The sequence below is a fragment of the Zonotrichia albicollis genome, chromosome 3, assembly GCF_047830755.1.
Source record: "Zonotrichia albicollis isolate bZonAlb1 chromosome 3, bZonAlb1.hap1, whole genome shotgun sequence".
In the NCBI taxonomy this organism is placed as follows: domain Eukaryota; kingdom Metazoa; phylum Chordata; class Aves; order Passeriformes; family Passerellidae; genus Zonotrichia; species Zonotrichia albicollis.
This window is the reverse complement of record NC_133821.1, coordinates 2133092-2150575: the sequence shown is the minus strand read 5'-3', so window position 1 is coordinate 2150575 and position 17484 is coordinate 2133092. Positions and strand designations below refer to the sequence as shown.

Below are 17484 nucleotides of genomic sequence, written 5' to 3'. Positions count from 1 at the left end.
TGAGGAAATTCCAGGGAAAATCTGGGGAAAACTCCAGGAAATCCCAGAAAATATTGGGAAAATTCTGGGAAAATCCAGGAAAAAAATTGGGAAATCCAGGAAAAGCTTCAGAAAAACTCCAGAAAATCTGGGAAAGCTCCATAAAATCCCCAAAAAATTCAGGAAATTTGGAAAAGCTCCAGGAAAAGCTTGAGGAAATGTGAGGAAATTCCAGGAAAAATTTGGGAAATTCTGGGGAAAAATCTGGGAAAATTCCAGGAAATCTTTGGGATTTTGAGGAAATTATGCAAAAAAAAAAAAAAATCCAGGAATATTGGGAAAAGCTCCAGGAAAAATTCCAGGAAATCCCAGAAAATTTGAGGAAGCTCCAGAAATCTGGGAAATTTAAGGAAATTCCAGGAAAAATTCAGGAAAACTCCAGAAAATTTGAGGAAATTCCAGGGAAATCTCTGGGAAATCCCAGAAAATTCCAAGAAATCCAGGAAAGCTGAAGGAAATGTCAGAAAATTTGAGGAAACTCCAGTAAAAATCCAGGAAATTGGGGAAATTCGAGGAAAAATTCCAGGAAATCCTGGAAAGCTCCAAGAAATTCCGAGAAAATTCCAGGAAATCCCAGAAAATTTGAGGAAATTCCAGGAAAAATTCAGGAAATTCTGCAAAAAATCTGGGAAAAATTCCAGGAAAAACTCAGAAAATTCTGGGGAAACTCCAGGAAATCCCAGAAATTTGAGGAAAATCTGGAAAATTCCAGGAAAACTTCAGGAAATGTTGGGAATAGTCTGGGAAAATCGCCATGAAATTGGAGAAAATTCCAGGAAAAAATCTGGGAAATGCTGGGAAAGTTCCAGGATATCCTGGAAAAATTGAGGAAATTCAGGGAAAATTTTGTGAAATTCCAAAAAAAATTGAGGAAATGACAGGAAAAATCCAGGAAATCTGGAAGAAATCCAGGAAACCCTGTAAAATTTGAGGAATTTTGGGAGAAATCCTGGAAAAATTTGGAAAATCTCAGAAAATTTGAGGAAATTCTGGGAAAATTCCAGGAAATCCTGGAAAATCTGGGAAAAGCTCCTGGAAAACTCCAGGAAATTTGAGAGAATTCCAAGAAAAACTTGAGGAAATATTGGGAAAATTCTGGGAAATCCCAAGAAAAATCCAGGAAAAGCTTCAGAAAATCCCAGAAAATTTGAAGAAATTCTGGGAAAAATCCAGGAAATTCTGGGAAAGACTTGAGGAACTTCCAGGAAAAATCTGGAAAATTTTGGGAAAAGCTTTCAGGAAATTCCAGGAAAAATCTGGCAAATCCCAGAAAACTCCAGAAAATCTGGGAAAATTTGAGGCAATCCAAGAAAAACACGAGGAAATTCCAGGAAAAATCAGGAAATTCTGGGAAAAGCTCCAGGAAAACTCCAGAAAATTTGAGGAAATTCCAAGAAAAACTTGAGGAAATACTGGGAAAATTCTGAGAAAAAAAAGAGAAAATTACAGGAAAAATCTGGGAAATTCCATAGAAAATCCTGAAAATTTGGAAAATTCCAGAACATTTTGGGAAAAATTCCAGGGAGTTTGAGAGGAAGTTCTGGGAAAAATCTGGGAAAAGCTCCAGGAAATTCCGAAAATTTGAAGAAATTCCCTAAAAATTCCAGGAAATCATTAAAAATTGGAAGAAATCAATGAAAAAATTCAGGAAATTCTGAGGAAAATTCAGAAAATTCTGGGAAAACGCCAAAAAAAATCCAAGAACAATCCAGGAAATCCTGGAAAATTGGAGGAAAAAAAATTCAGGAAATCCTGGAAAATTTGAGGGAAATGTGGGAAAACACCCGGAAAATTTGAGAAAATTCCAGGAAAAATTCAAAGAAATCCTGGAAAAATCCAAAGAAATGTGGGAATAGCTGCAGGAAGTTACAGAAAATTTGAGGAAATTATTGGAAAAATTCAGGAAATTCTGGAAAATTTGAGAAAATCTGGGAAATTCTTGGAAAAACTGCAGGAAATATAAGGAAATTCTGGGGGAAATCTGGGAAATTTTAGGAAAAATTTCAATGAAATCTGGGAAAAATTGAAGAAATTCCATAAAATTCCAGGAATCCTGGAAAATTTGAGGGAATTCCATGAAAATTTGAAGAAATCCCAGAAAATTTGAGGAAATTCCAGGAAAAAATTCAGGAAATTCTGGGAAAAGCTCAGAAAAAAATCCCAGAAAATTTGAGGGAATTTTGGGGGAAAATCCAGGAAAATTTGAGGAAATTCTTGGAAAAAATTGGAAAATTCTGAGGGAAATCTGGGAAATTCTGGGGAAATTCCAGAATATTCCAGAAAATTTGGGGAAATTCCAGGAAAAATTCAAGGAAATCCTGGAAAATCCAAAGAAATGTGGGAAGAGCTCCAGGAAATTACAGGGAAAATCTGGGAAATTTTGAGGAAATTCCAAGGAAAACTTCAGGAATAAAATTTGGGAATTTTGAGCATCAAAAATCCCTGGAAAAGTGGAAAAATTCCCAAAAAATTCCAACAGGGAGAGGGGAGAAGAAGCAGAAAATTTGGGAATTTTGAGCTTTTTTTGCCACGTTTTTCTGGGATTTTTGGAACTGGGAAAATCCTGAATTTTTCATGGATTTATCCCGAATTTCTCACTGATTTATTCCAAATTTTTCCCCAATTTTTCAGGGATTTATTCCAAATTTTTCCCCAATTTTTCAGGGATTTCTCCTGAATTTATCCCAAACTTTTCATCTACTTATCCTGGATTTTTAATGGATTTTCATGGAATTATCCTGAATTTTTCATGGATTCATCCCAAAATTTTCATGGATTTTTTCCTGGATTTATCCTGATTTTTTCTTGGATTTCTCCCGAGTTTTTTGCAGATTTTTCGTGGAATTTCTCACTAATTTTTCCTGGATTTTTCGTGGAATTATTCCAAACTTTTCATGAATTTATCCCAAATTATTTTCAGATTTTTCCTGTATTTCTCTGGGAATTTTCATGGGTTTATCCTGGAAATTTCCTGGATTTCTCCTCAACTTTTCATGGCTTTTTCCTGGATCTCTTCTGGATTTTTCATAGATTTATCCCAATTTTTTCATGGATTTATCCCAATTTTTTCCTGGAATTTCTCAGATTTTTCATTAATTTCTGCTAAATTTTTCCCAGCTTTTTTCATGGATTTATCCCAAATTTATCCCAGATTTTTCATGGATTTTTCCCAAATCTTCCATGGATTTCTCATGGATTTTTGTCCTGAATTTTTTCTGGATTTCTTCAGTTTTTTTTTATGAATTTATCCTGGATTATTCCTAAAAATCCTGGAATTCTCTCCATTTTTCCTGGATTTCCTCCATTTTCCTAAATATCCACAAGTTTTCTCCTACAAATCCAAATATTTTCTCAATTTTTCCATGAAAATCCTGTCCAAATATTTTCTCAATTTTTCCATGAAAATCCTGGAATTTTCTCCAATTTTTCCCTAAAAATTCAAATATTTCTATAAATTTTTGCCCAAAAATCCCAGATTTATTCCATTTTCCCCAAAAATCCTGGGATTTCCTCAATTTTTCAAAAAAAATCCACATTTCTTCTTCCATTTTTCCATGTAAATCCAAAAAAAATTCTCCTTTTTTATCTAAAAATCCAGGAATTTTCTGCATTTTTCCATGAAAATCCAAGAATTATCTCCATTTTTCCCTAAAAATCAAAATATTTCCTCCATTTTCCCCCAAAAATCTACTTTTTTTCCCCATTTTTCCATTAAAATCCTGGAATTTCCTCCATTTTTACCTAAAAAAATCCACATTTTTTTACCTAAAAATTCAAATATTTTCTACATTTTTTCCATGAAAATATTGGAATTTCCTCCATTTTCCAGGGGGAAAAAAAAGGGAATTATAGAAAAATTAGGGCAGAGAAAGGGAAAAATTGGGAAATCTGGAAAATTTCCGAATTATGGAAAATTGAGAGAAGAGAAAGGGGAAAATTTGGGGGGGAGAAGGGAAAATTGGAATTATGGAAATTGGAATTATGGAAAAATTAGGGCAGGGAAAAGGAAAAATTTGGGAATTCTGGAAACTTTAGGGAATAAAAAAGGAAAATTTGGGAATTTTGGAAAAATTAGGGAAGAAAAAAGGGAAAATCATGGAAAATTTGGGGCGGAAAAAGGGAAAAATTGGGAATTCTGGAAAGGCGAGGGCTGGGAAAATGAAAATTTTGGGGCAGGGAAAGAAAAATTGATGGGATTTACAGGAAATTGAGGGCAGGAAAGGGAAAAAAAATTGGGAATGACACAAAAATGAGGGCAGGGAAAAGGAAAAATTTGGGAATTATGGAAAAATTGAGGCAGAGAAATAAAAAATTGGGGAATTGTGGCAAATGGAGGGCGCAAGGAGCTGCTCCCGATGCACCTGGCTCGGGAACGCGGCTCCAGAAGCACCTGGAGCTGCGGGATCCTGATGATTTTGGGTTATTTTGGGCGATTTTGCGGATATTTTGCGGATATTTGGGGATATTTGGGGATATTTTGGGATATTTTGGGAATGTCACCCTCACACAAAGCGCTGCCACCCGCAGCCAACCCCACCCCAGGGCCCGTCCCCATTGCCGGGGGCGGCGGTGCCATTTTCCAAGCGGGAATTAAAAAAAAAAAAAAAAAAAAATTAAATTAAAAAAATCAATTAAAAAAAAAAAAAAAAGCCGGGAATGAGGTCGGGAATTTCGAGCAGAGCAAAGAAGGAAGGAAGGAAGGAGAAGGTGAAGAGGCCGGAGCGCGGAGGGACTTTTGCAATCAACTTTCAACCCACGCCGAGCCGAGCCCTGAGGGGGCGGCTGAGGGAGGAGGGAGCGCGGGGTCCCTGAGGGGGGAGCGATGGCGGAGGGCGGGCTCGGAGCGAGGGGAGGGGACGGAGCGAAGGAGAGGGAGACGGAGAGAGAGAAGAGAGAGAGAGAGAGAGGGGGAGGCGGCGGCCGCCATGGCCGGGAAGGAGCGGGGAGCGGGGCCGCCGCCGCCTCGCCGCCCTGCCCAGCCCGGTGACAGCTGCCGGGGGAGCCGCGGGGAAGCGGCGCGGCCGCGGCTCCGCCCGCGGGGCCCCGCTCGCTCGTTCGCTCGCTCGCTCGCTCGCACTCACCTGCCGCTGCCAGGGCCGAGGCCGCGGGCAGCGCCGCAGCGACTCCCGCGGCCGGGCCGGGCCCCGGGGGCTGCGGCCTGCGGGAGCCGCCCGGGGGAGGGCGGCGGGCGGTGCTGGCGGCCCCGGCTCCCCCTCAGGGGCTCCCCCCGGGCCGGCCGGGGCCCCTCGGCTGGGCGGCGCGGCGCGGTTGCGGGGCTCCGGCTCGGGCTCGCCGCGATCCTCCCTCCTCCCGGCGGGACGGGGCGGAGCTGGGCATGGAGGACGAAGGGGGCGGTGGCGGCGGAGCTCCGCTGGGGATGGATCCTCCTCCTTCTCCTGCCCTTCCTCCTCCTCCTCCTCCGCCAGCCGAGGCCTCGGAGCCGCGAGCCGCCATCTTCTGCCGCCGGCCCCGGCTGCGGGCCCGGGGCGGCCCCGCTGCTGCGGCCGGGACGGGGACGGGAAGGGGAAGGGGACGGGAAGGGGAAGGGGAAGGCGGCGCCATGTTGGCGGCTGAGGGCGGCCGGCGCTGAGGGCGGCTGAGGGCCGGGCCCGGGCATCGCTGCCCGGTGCCACCGCTCTGCCCTCGCTTCCGGATCCCTGCCGGTGCCACCGCTGTGCCCTCAGCCACGGGAGCTTTTCGGTGTCCCCTCGGTGCCCTCATCCCCGGACGTTCCCGGTGCCACCGCTGTGCCCTCAGCGCCGGTGCCCGCTCGGTGCCCTCAGCGCCGGATCGATCCTGGTGTCCCCTCGGTGCCCTCAGCCCTGGATCCTTCCTGGTGCCGCCGCTGTGCCCTCAGCTCCAGTGCCCTCAGCCCCGGATCGTTCCCGGTGTCCCCTCGGTGCCCTCAGGACTTTCCCGGTGTCACCACCGTGCCCTCAGCTCCGGGATCCCGCTGTGCCCTCAGCCCCGGTGCCCGCTCGGTGCCCTCAGCCCTGGATCGTTCCCGGTGTCCCCTTGGTGTCCCCTCGGTGCCCTCAGCCCCGGATCAATCCCGGTGCCTCCGCTGTGCCCTCAGCCCAATGTCCCCTCGGTGCCCTCAGCCCTGGATCGTTCCCGGTGTCCCCTCGGTGTCCCCCCCAGCCCCAGGTGTCCCTCGGTGCCCTCAGCCCCGGGTCCTTCCCGGTGTCCCTCATTGCCCTCAGTCCCAGATCGTTCCGGGTGTCCCCTTGGTGTCCCCTCGGTGCCCCTTCAGCCCCGGTGTCCCCAACCCTGGGTGTCCCTCCCAGCCTCCCAGGTGTCCCTCAGTGTCCCCTCGGTGCCCTCATGCCCCTTGGTGTCCCCTCATTGTGTTCATCCCCAGATCATTCCCAGGGTCGCCTCGGTGTCCCCTCGGTGTCCCCAGCCCCGGTGTCCCCTTGGTGTCCCCTCGGTGTCCCCTCAGTGCCCTCAGCCCCGGGTCCTTCCCGGTGTTCCCTCATTGCCCTCTGCCCTCGGTGTCCCCTCAGTGCCCTCAGCCCTGGATCGTTCCCGGTGCCCTTCGGTGTCCCTCAGTGTCCCTCGGTGTCCCTCCCCAGCCCCAGGTGTCCCTCGGTGCCCTCAGCCCCGGGTCCTTCCCGGTGTCCCCTCAGTGTCCCCTCGGTGCCCTCAGCTCCCAGATTGTTCCCAGTGTCCCCTCAGTGTCCCCTCGATGTCCCCTCAGTGCCCTCAGCTCTCAGATCATTCCCACTGTCCCCTCAGTGTCCCTTGGTGTCCCCTCGGTGTCCCCAGCCCCGGATCATTCCCAGTGTCCCTCAGTGTCCCTCGGTGTCCCCCTGGTGTCCCTTTGATGCCCTCAGCCCCGGATCATTCCCGGTGTCCCCTCAGTGTCCCCTTGGTGCCCCCAGCCCCGGATCATTCCTGATGTCCCCTCGGTGTCCTCTCGGTGTCCCCTCAGTGCCCTCAGCTCCCAGATAATTTCTGGTGTCCCCTCGGTGTCCCCTCGATATCTCCTTGGTGCCCTCAGCCCCGGATCATTCCCAGCGTCCCCTCAGTGCCCCCTTGGTGTCCCCTCGGTGTCCCCTCAGTGCCCTCAGCCCCGGATCGTTCCCAGTGTCCTCTTGGTGTCCCCAGCCCCGGATCATTCCCGGTGTCCCCTCAGTGCCCTCAGCCCCAGATCATTCCCGGTGTCCCCTCAGAGCCCCCCCCGGTGTCCCCTCGGTGCCCTCAGTCCCGGATCATTCCCGGCGTCCCCTCAGTGTCCCCTTGGTGTCCCCTCAGTGCCCTCAGCCCGGGATCATTCCCGGTGTCCCCTCGCTGTCCCCTCGGTGTCCCCCTGGTGTCCCTTTGATGCCCTCAGCTCCCGGATCATTCCCAGTGTCCCCTCAGTGTCCCCAGCCCCGGATCGTTCCTGGTATCCCCTCAGTGTCCCTCGGTGTCCTCTCGATGTCTCCTCGGTGTCCCCAGCCCCGGATCATTCCCAGTGTCCCCTCAGTGTCCCCTCGGTGCCCTCAGTCCCGGATCGTTCCCGGTGTCCCTCAGTGTCCCTCGGTGTCCCCCTGGTGTCCCTTTGATGCCCTCAGCTCCCGGATCATTCCCCGTGTCCCCTCAGTGTCCCCTCGATGTCCTCCCCATTCCGGGTGTCCCCTCAGTGTCCCCTCGATGCCCTCAGCTCCCAGATCATTCCCAGTGTCCCCTCAGTGTCCCCTCAGTGTCCCCTCAGTGTCCCCTCGGTGTCCCCCCCATTCCCGGGTGTCCCCTCAGTGTCCCCTCAGTGTCCCCTCAGTGTCCCCTCAGTGTCCCCCCCATTCCCGGGTGTCCCCTCAGTGTCCCCTCAGTGTCCCCTCAGTGTCCCCCCCATTCCCGGGTGTCCCCTCAGTGTCCCCCCCATTCCCAGTGTCCCCTCGGTGTCCCCTCGGTGTCCCCAGCCCCGGATCATTCCCGGTGTCCCCTCAGTGTCCCCTCGGTGTCCCCCGGTGTCCCTTTGATGCCCTCAGCCCCAGATCATTCCCAGTGTCCCCTCAGTGTCCCCTCAGTGTCCCCTCAGTGTCCCCAGCCCCAGCCCAGCCCAGCCGGGGCCGCATCAAACCCCTGAAATTCGGGGATTCGGGAATGGTTTGGGTGGGAAAGGCCCCGAAATCCCAACCCCGACCCTTCCTTGGGATCCGGGGATTCCCTGGGAATTCCAGAATTCCTTCCCCAAATCTGAGGGGTTTTTGGGGATTTTTTTTTTTTTTGGGATTTGGGGATTTGTTTGGGTTGGGATTTGGGGGTTTTTTTGGGATATCCCAGGAATTCCTTCCCCAATCCCATTTCCCCTTTCCCAGGGAATTCCCTCCATTCCCAGCCTGGCATTGGATCCATCCCCATCCCAGCTCCTCTCTAGGAAGGAATTTTGGGAATTCCCTGGGAATTTGGGATCTCCCTTCCCTTTTCCATCCCCAAATCCCATAAAAACCCCTCAGGATGGATCCTGGATCCCGGAATCCCGGAATGGTTTGGGATGGGATCCGTGGATTTTCAATCCCATCCCATTCCCACCCCACAATTCCGGGATTTTCCAGCCTTTCCTTGGACACTCCCAGGGATTCTCTGGGAATTCCAGCCCAAATAATCCCAAATTTAAAGGGGTTTTGGGGAACTTTCTGGGAATTTTTTGGGGGGATTTGACATTTTCTGCGGGATTTGGGGATTTTTTGGGATGAGGATTTGGGGATTTTTGGGATATCCCAGGAATTCCTTCCCCAATCCCATTTTCCCAGGGAATTCCCTCCATTCCCAGCCTGGCATTGGATCCATCCCCATCCCAGCTCCTCTCTGGGAAGGAATTTTGGGAATTCCCTGGGAATTCAGGGCTCCTCTTCTCTTCTCCATCCCTGAAATGTAAAATTTTGGGATCCTGGATCCCGGAATCCCGGAATGGTTTGGGATGGGATCTATGGATTTTCAATCCCATCCCATTCCCAGCCCACAATTCCGGGATTTTCCAGCCTTTCCTTGCACACTCAGATCCAACAATCCCAAATCCCTTCCCCACATGCCAGGGCAGGATTTTTCCCCAAACAATTCCTAAACCATTCCCAAACAATTCCTAAATCATTCCCAAAGAATTCCCAAAAAATTCCCAAACCATTCCCAAACAATTCCCAAAGAATTCCTAAATAATTCCCAAACAAATCCCAAACAATTCCTAAATAATTCCCAAATAATTCCCAAACAATTCCCAAACAATTCCTAAATAATTCCCAAACAATTCCCAAACAATTCCCAAAAATATCCCAAACAATTCCCAAACAATTCCCAAACAATTCCTAAATAATTCCCAAAGAATTCCCAAACAATTCCCAAACCATTCGCAAACATTTCCCAAAAAATTCCGAAACAAATCCCAAACAATTCCCAAACCATTCCCAAACAATTCCCAAACAATTCCCAAACAATTCGCAAACATTTCCCAAACATTTCCCAAAAAATTCCTAAACAATTCCCAAAGAATTCCCAAACAATTCCTAAATCATTCCCAAAAAATTCCTAAACAATTCCCAAAGAATTCCCAAACAATTCCTAAATCATTCCCAAAGAATTCCCAAACAATTCCTAAATAATTCCCAAACATTTCCCAAACAATTCCCAAACAATTACTAAATAATTCCCAAACAAATCCCAAACAATTCCTAAATAATTCCCAAAGAATTCCCAAAAAATTTCAAATAATTCCCAAACAATTCCCAAACCATTCCCAAACAATTCCCAAACCATTCCCAAAGAATTCCCAAATAATTCCCAAACAATTCCCAAATAATTTCCAAATAATTCCCAAACAATTCCCAAAAAAATCCTAAACAATTCCCAAACAATTCCCAAATAATTTCCAAACAATTCCCAAAAAAATCCTAAATAATTCCCAAACAATTCCTAAACCATTCCCAAAAAATTCCCAAAAAATTCCCAAACATTTTCCAAAAAATTCCTAAATAATTGGGAGGATTTGGGGGATTTTGGGGGATTTTGGGGGATTTGGGGGATTTTCCTCACCCAAAGTACGGAAATTGGGAGAAATGCAGGAAAAATCCCGGAAAGATTTGGGGGAAATACAGGAAAAATCTGGGAGAAATCCATGAAAATTTGGGAGAAATCCCTGAAAATTTGTGAGAAATTCATGAAAAAATCACTGATAAATCTGGGAGAGATCCATGAAAAATTCGGCAGAAATCCATGAAAATCCAGGAAAAATCTGGGATAAATCCATGAAAAATTTGGGAGAAATCCATGAAAAATCTGGGAGAAATTTGGGAGAAATACATTAAAAAATCCTGGAGAAATTTGGGATAAATTTGGGAGAAATACATTAAAAAATCCTGGAGAAATTTGGGATAAATCCATGAAAAAATTGGGAGAAATCCATGAAAAATCCGGGAGAAGTTTGGGGAAAAATACAGGAAAAATCCAGGAGAAATTTGGGATAATTCTATGAAAACTCCAGGAAAAATTTGGAAGAAATCCATGAAAATTTCAGGAGAAATCCAGGAAAAATCCGGGAGAAATTTGGGGGAAATCAGTGAAAAATCCAGGAAAAAATCGGGATAAACCCATGAAAAATTTGGGAGAAATATGGCAAAAATCCAGGGTAAATCCATGGAAAAATTCAGGATAAATCTATGAAAAATTTGGGAGAAATCCAGGAAAAATCCATGAAAAATTGGGAGAAATCCACAAAAAATCCAGGGAAAATTTGGGAGAAATCCATGAAAAATCTGGGAGGAATTTGGGAGAAATCCATGAAAATCTGGGAGAAATCCCTGAAAATTTGTGAGAAATCCGTGAAAAAATCACTGATAAATCTGGGAAAGATCCATGAAAAATTTGGGAGAAATCCATGAAAATCCAGGAAAAATCTGGGATAAATCCATTAAAAATTTGGGAGAAATCCATGAAAAATCAGGGAGAAATTTGGGATAAATCCATGAAAAAATTGGGAGAAATCCATGAAAAATCCGGGAGAAGTTTGGGAAAATCCAGGAGAAATTTGGGAAAAATCCCGGAGAAATCTGGGAGAAATCAATGAAAAATCCAGGAAAAAATCGGGATAAACCCATGAAAAATTTGGGAGAAATATGGCAAAAATCCAGGGTAAATCCACGGAAAAATTCAGGATAAATCTATGAATAATTTGGGAGAAAATGAAAAATCCAGGAAAAATTGGGAGAAATCCACAAAAAATCCAGGAAAAATTTGGGAGAAATCCATGAAAAAATCACTGATAAATCTGGGAAAGATCCATGAAAAATTCGTCAGAAATCCATGAAAATCCAGGAAAAATCTGGGATAAATCCATTAAAAATTTGGGAGAAATCCATGAAAAATCAGGGAGAAATTTGGGATAGATCCATGAAAATTTCAGGAAAAGTCCATGGAAAATCCGGGAGAAATTTGGGGTAAATCCGTGGAAAAAATTGGGAGAAATCCATTAAAAACCTGGCAGAAATTTGGGAGAAATCCATGAAAAAATCCGGGAGAAATCCATTAAAAAATCCGGGAGAAATTTGGGATAATTCTATGAAAAATCCAGGAGAAATCCGGGAAAAATCCAGGAAAAATCTGTGAGAAATTTGGGAAAAATCCATGAAAAATTCAGGATAAATCCGTGAAAAATCCTAGAGAAATCTATGAAAATCCTGAATCCGGGATAATCAGTGAAAGATCCCAGAGAAATCCCTGAAAAATCTGTGAGAAATCCAGTGAAAATTCCAGGATAAATCAATGAGAAATCCCAGAGAAAGCCATGAAAAATCCAGAATAAATCCATGAAAAATTCAGGATAAATCAGTGAAAGATCCCAGAGAAATCCAGGAAAAATTCGGGATAAATCCATGAAAAATACGGGATAAATCAGTGAAAATTCCAGGATAAATCCATGAGAAATCCCAGAGAAAGCCATGAAAAATCCGGAATAAATCCATGAAAAATTCACGATAAATCTGTGAAAATTCAGGAATAAATCCAGGAAAAATCCAAGAAAAATCCGGGATAAATCCATGAAAAATTCAGGATAAATCAGTGAAAAATCCCAGAGAAAGCCATTGAAAATCCGGAATAAATCCATGAAAATTTCAGGATAAATCAGTGAAAAAATCCATAATAAATCCATGAAAAAATCGGGATAAATCAGTGAAAAATCCGGGAGAAATCCATGAAAAAATCAGGATAAATCAGTAAAAAACCCGGGATAAATCCATTAAAATCCCAGAGAAATCTATTGAAAATCCAGGATAAATCCATGAAAAATTCAGGATAAATCCGTGAAAAATCCCAGAGAAATCCAGGAAAAATCCGGGATAAATCCATGAAAAATTCAGGATAAATCAGTGAAAAATCCAGAGAAATCCATGAAAAATCAGTGAGAAATCCAGGAAAAATCCGGGATAAATCAGTGAAAAATCCGGATAAATCCATGAAAAATTCAGGATAAATCCATGAAAAATTCAGGATAATTTTGGGGCTTGGCCAGGCCGGTGCTGCCTCTGCAGAGGGAATCGGGAAAATGGGGAAAACTGGGAAAAAAGGGAGAAAATGGGGAAAAATCGGGAATAAAAGGGGGGGAAATTGGGGGAAAATGGGAAAATTGGGGGAAAAAAAGGGGGGAAATTGGGGAAAATGGGAGAAAAAGGGGAAAATGGGGAGAAAATGGGGGGAAAAGGGGTAAAATGAGGGAAAAATGGGGAAAAAGGGAAAAATGGGAAAAAAGGAGGAGGAAAGGTAAAAATGGGGAAAAAGTGGGAAAAGAGGGAAATAAAGGGGTGGGAAAGCAGAGAAAAGGGGAAAAGGAGAGGAAAAGGGAAAAAAGGAAAAAGGGGAAAAGGAGGAAAGGGAAAACACGGGAGAAAAATGGGGGAAAGGTATAAAGGGAGGGAAAAAGGGAAAAAAGGGAAAAAGGGGAAAAAAGGAGGGGAAGGGGAAAAAGGGAAAAAAAGGACGAGGAGGGGAAAGGGAAAAATGGGGAAAAAAGGGGGAAAAGTTGAGGGGAAAGGGAAAAAAGGGGGAGAAAAATGGGGAAAAGGGGAAAAGTGGGGGAAAAGGGGGAAAGAAGGAGGAGAAAATGGGGTAAAAAGGGAAAAAAGGGGAGGGGAAAAGGGAAAAAAGGGAAAAAGGGGAAAAAGGGAAAAAAAGGACGAGGAGGGGGAAAGGGAAAAATGGGAGAAAATGGGGAAAAAATGGGGGGAAAAAAGGGGGAAAATGGGAAAAGGGGAAAAATGGGGAAAAATGGGGGAAAAGGGAAAAAATGGGAAAAAAGGAGGGGGAAAGGTAAAAATGGGGAAAAAGTGGGAAAAGAGGGAAATAAAGGGGTGGGAAAAACAGAGAAAAGGGGAAAAGGAGAGGGAAAAGGGAAAAAAGGAAAAAGGGGGAAAAGGGGGAAAGGGAAAAAATGGGAAAAAATGGGGGAAAAGGGATAAAGAGAGGGAAAAGGGAAAAAAGGGAAAAAGGGAAAAAGGGAAAAAGGGGAAAAAGGACGAGGAGGGGAAAGGGAAAAATGGGAGAAAATGGGGAAAAATGGGGGAAAAAAAGGGGAAAAATTGGGAAAAGGGGAGAAAATGGGGAAAAATTGGGGAAAATGGGAGACAAAGGGGAAAATGGGGGAAAGGGGTAAAAATGAGGAAAAATAGGGAAAAAGGGGGGAGGAAAGGTAAAAATGGGGAAAAAAGTGGGAAAAGAGGGAAATAAAGGGGGGGAAAGCAGAGAAAAGGGGAAAAGGAGAGGGAAAAGGGAAAAAAGGAAAAAGGGGGAAAGGAGGAAAGGGAAAACACGGGAGAAAAATGGGGGAAGGGATAAAGAGAGGGAAAAGGGAAAAAAGGGAAAAAGAGGAAAAAGGAGGGGAAGGGGAAAAAGGGGAAAAAAGGACGAGGAGGGCAAAGGGAAAAATGGGGAAAAAGTGGGAAAAATGGGGGAAAAGTTGAGGGGAAAATTGGGGGCAAAAGGAGGGAAAAGGGGGAGAAAAATGGGAAAAAGAGGGAAAAAAGGGGAAAGAAGGAGGGAAAAGGGGGGGGAAAAGGGGAGAAAATGAGGGAAAATGGGTAAAAAAGGAGGAAAAGGGAATAAACGGGAGGGTTTGGGGGGAAAGGGGGAGAAAAGGGGAAAATCGAGGGGGAAAATAAAGGGGGAAAAGGAAAAAAGGAAAAAAGGAGGGAAGGGAAAAAAGGGAAAGGGGAAAAAAGGAAGGAAATGGGGGGGAGGGATAAAAAGAGGGAAAAAGGAGGAGAAAGGGGAAAATGGGGGAAAAGGGGGAAAAAGGGAGGAAAAAGGACGAGGAGGGGAAAGGGGAAAATGGGGGAAAAAGAGGGAAAAATGGGGGAAAAGTTGAGGGGAAAATTGGGGGCAAAAGGAGGGAAAAGGGGGAGAAAAATGGGAAAAGGGGGAAAAGGGGGAAAGAAGGAGGGGAAAACGGGGCAAAAAGGGAAAAAAGGGGAGGAAAAGGGGAAAAGGGGAGGAAAAAAATGGGGGGAAAGGAGTAAAAAAGGGGAAAAGGGATAAAGGGGGGAAAGGGGGGGAAAGGAGGGAAAAGGAAAAAAATGAGAGAAAAAGGGGGAAAAAGGGAAAAGGGGGGGAATGGGAAAAGGGAAAAAAGGATGAGGAGGGGAAAGAGAAAAATGGGAAAAAAGGAGGAAAAATGGGAAAAAGGGGAAAGGGGGGAAAGAAGGAGGGAAAATGGGGGCAAAAAGGGAAAAAAAGGTGGGAAAATGGGGAGGGAATGGGGAAAAGGGAAAAAAAGGGGGAGAAAGGGGGAAAAGGGGAGAAAATGGGGAAAAAATGGGGTAAAAAAGGGAAAAGGGGAGAAAATGGGGAAAAATTGGGGAAAATGGGGAGAAAATGTGGAAAAGAGGTAAAATGAGGAAAGGGGGAAAAGGGAAAAAAGGACGAGGGGAAATGGGAAAAAATGGGGAAAAAGGGAAAAAAGGATGAGGAGGGGAAAGGGGAAAATGGGGGAAAAAATGGGGGAGTGGGGAAAGGGAAAAAATAGGGGGAAAGGGGGAGAAAAATAGGAAAAGGGGGAAAAGGTGTAGAAAAATGGGGAAAAGGGGGAGAAAAATGGGAAAAGGGGGAAAAGGGGAGAAAAATGGGAAAATGGAGAAAAATGGGAAAAGGGGAAAGGGGGAAAAGAAGGAGAGAAAAGGGAGGAAATGGGGAAAAGGGATCAAAAAGGGGAAAAGGGGATAAAGGGGAGGAATTGGGGAAAAGGGGGAAAGAAGGAGGGGAAAGAGGGAAAAAGGGGAGAAAATGAGGGAAAATGGGTAAAAAAGGAGGAAAAGGGAATAAACGGGGGGAAAGGGGAAGAAAAGGGGAAACGGGGAGAAAAGGGGAAAATCGAGGGGAAAAAGGAAAAAAGGAGGGAAGGGAAAAAGGGAAAGGGAAAAAAGGAAGGAAATGGGGAGGGAGGGATAAAAAGAGGGAAAAAAGGAGGAGAAAGGGGAAAATGGGGGAAAATGGGGGAAAAAGGGGGGAAAAAAGGACGAGGAGGGGAAAGGGGAAAATGGGGAAAAAGGGGGAGGAAAATGGGAAAAATGGGGAAAAGGGGGGGAAAAGGAAAAAAATGGGGGAAAGGGATAAAGGGAAAAAGGGGGGAAAAGGGAAAAATGGGGGGAAATGGGGAAAAAAGGGGAAAAAGGGAAAAAACGGGGAAAGAGGGGAGAGGTAAAAGGAGGCAAGTGAGGGAAAAGGGAAGGAAAAGGGGGAGAAAATGGGGAAAAGGTGGAAATGTGGGAAAAAAGGGGAAAGGGGGAAAAAAGTGGGGGGAAAAGGGGGAAAGAAGGAGGGAAAATGGGGCAAAAAGGGGCGGAAATGGGGGGAAAGGAGATAAGGGGGGAAAATGGGGAAAAAGGGGGGAAATAGGAGGGAAAAGGAGAGGAAAAGGAAAAAAGTGGGAAAGGGAAAAAGGAAGGGAAATGGGGAAAAAGGGATAAAGAGAGGGAAAGGAAAAAAAGAGGGGAAAAAAGGGGAAAATGAGAAAAAGGGGGAGAAAAGGGCGGGAAAAAATGGGGAAAGGGAAAAGGGGGAAAGGGAAAAATGGGGGGAAAAGGGAAAAAAAGGGGAAAATAGGGGGACAAAAATGGGGGAAAGGGGGAAATGTGGGAAAAGGGGGAAGGGGGAAAAAGTGGAGGGAAAGGGGGAAAATGAGGGAAAATGGGAGGAAAAGGAGGAAAAGGGGAAAAAAGGGGGGAAAATGGGGAGAAAGGGGAAAATAGAGGGGAAAATATGGGGATAAAGGGGGGAAAGGGAGGGAAAAAGGGGGAAAAGGAAAAAAGGAAAAAGGGGAAAAGGGAAAAAGGGAAAGGGAAAAAAGGAATGGAAATGGGGGAAAGGGATAAAGGGAGGGAAAAGGAAAAAAAGAGGGGAAAATGGGGAGAAAGGAGAAAAAAGGGGGAAAGAGGTAAAAATGGGGGAATGAGGGGAAAGGGGGAGAAAAATGGGGAAAAAGGGGGAAATGTGGGAAAAAGGGGAAAGGGGGAAAAAATGGAGGGGAAGGGGGAAAAGAAGGAGGGAAAAAAGGGAAAAAGGAGGGAAAATGGAAAAAAGGAGGGAAAGGGATCAAAAGGGGAGGAATGGGGGGAAGGGGATAAGGGGGGAAATTGGGGGGAAATGGGAAAAAGGGGGGGAAAGGAGGGAAAAGGAAAGAAGGGGGAAAGGGAAAAAGGAAGGGAAATTGGGGGAAAAGGGATAAAGAGAGGGAAAGGGAAAAAAGAGGGGAAAAAAGGGGGGAATGAGAAAAAGGGGGACAAAAGGGGTAAAAATGGGGAAAGGGAAAAGGGAAAAAGGAAGGTAAAAATGGGGGGAAAAGAGGGGAAAGGGGAAAAAATGGGAAAAAAGGGGAAAATTAGGGGGACAAAAATGGGGGAAATGTGGGAAAAGGGGAAAAAGTGGAGGGAAAAGGGAAAAAAGGGGGAAATTGGGGAAAAAAGGGGAGGGAAAAGGGGAAAGAATGAGGGAAAATGGGGGGAATAGGAGGGAAAAGGGGAAAAGGGAAAAAAGGGAAAAAGGGGGAAAAAGGGGAAAAAGGATATAAAAGGGGAAAAAGGGGGAAAGGAAGGGGAAGAGAAAAAGGACCGGCACCCAAAATTGGCACCCAAAACGGATCCGCACCCCAAAATCCAGCACCAAAGAGGGGATCCGCACCCCAAATCTGTACCCAGAGATCCTGCACCCCAAAATCTGCACCCCAAAAAGGAGATCCTGCACCCCAAAATCTGCACCCCAAAAAGGAGATCCTGCACCCCAAAATCAGCACCCAAAAACGGATCCTGCACCCCAAAATCGGCACCCAAAAAGGAGATCCAGCACCCCAAAAGGAGATCTGGCACCCCAAAATCGGCACCCAAAAAGGAGATCCCGCACCCCAAAATCAGCACCCAAAAAGGGGATCCTGCACCCCAAAATCTGCACCCAAAAAGGGGATCCTGCACCCCAAAATCAGCACCCCAA

General features: G+C 45.8%; 1 protein-coding gene across 1 annotated transcript in view; it reads right to left on the bottom strand.

The window, feature by feature from the left end:
• The window catches only part of NCOA1 (nuclear receptor coactivator 1), an 83720-nt gene extending 78180 nt beyond the window's left edge, over positions 1–5540 (bottom strand). Inside the window, 1 exon segment of the mRNA XM_074536436.1 lies at positions 5121–5540. The gene's annotated coding sequence lies outside the window, so the exon portion shown is untranslated.
• Between the last annotated feature and the right edge of the window lie 11944 nt (positions 5541–17484).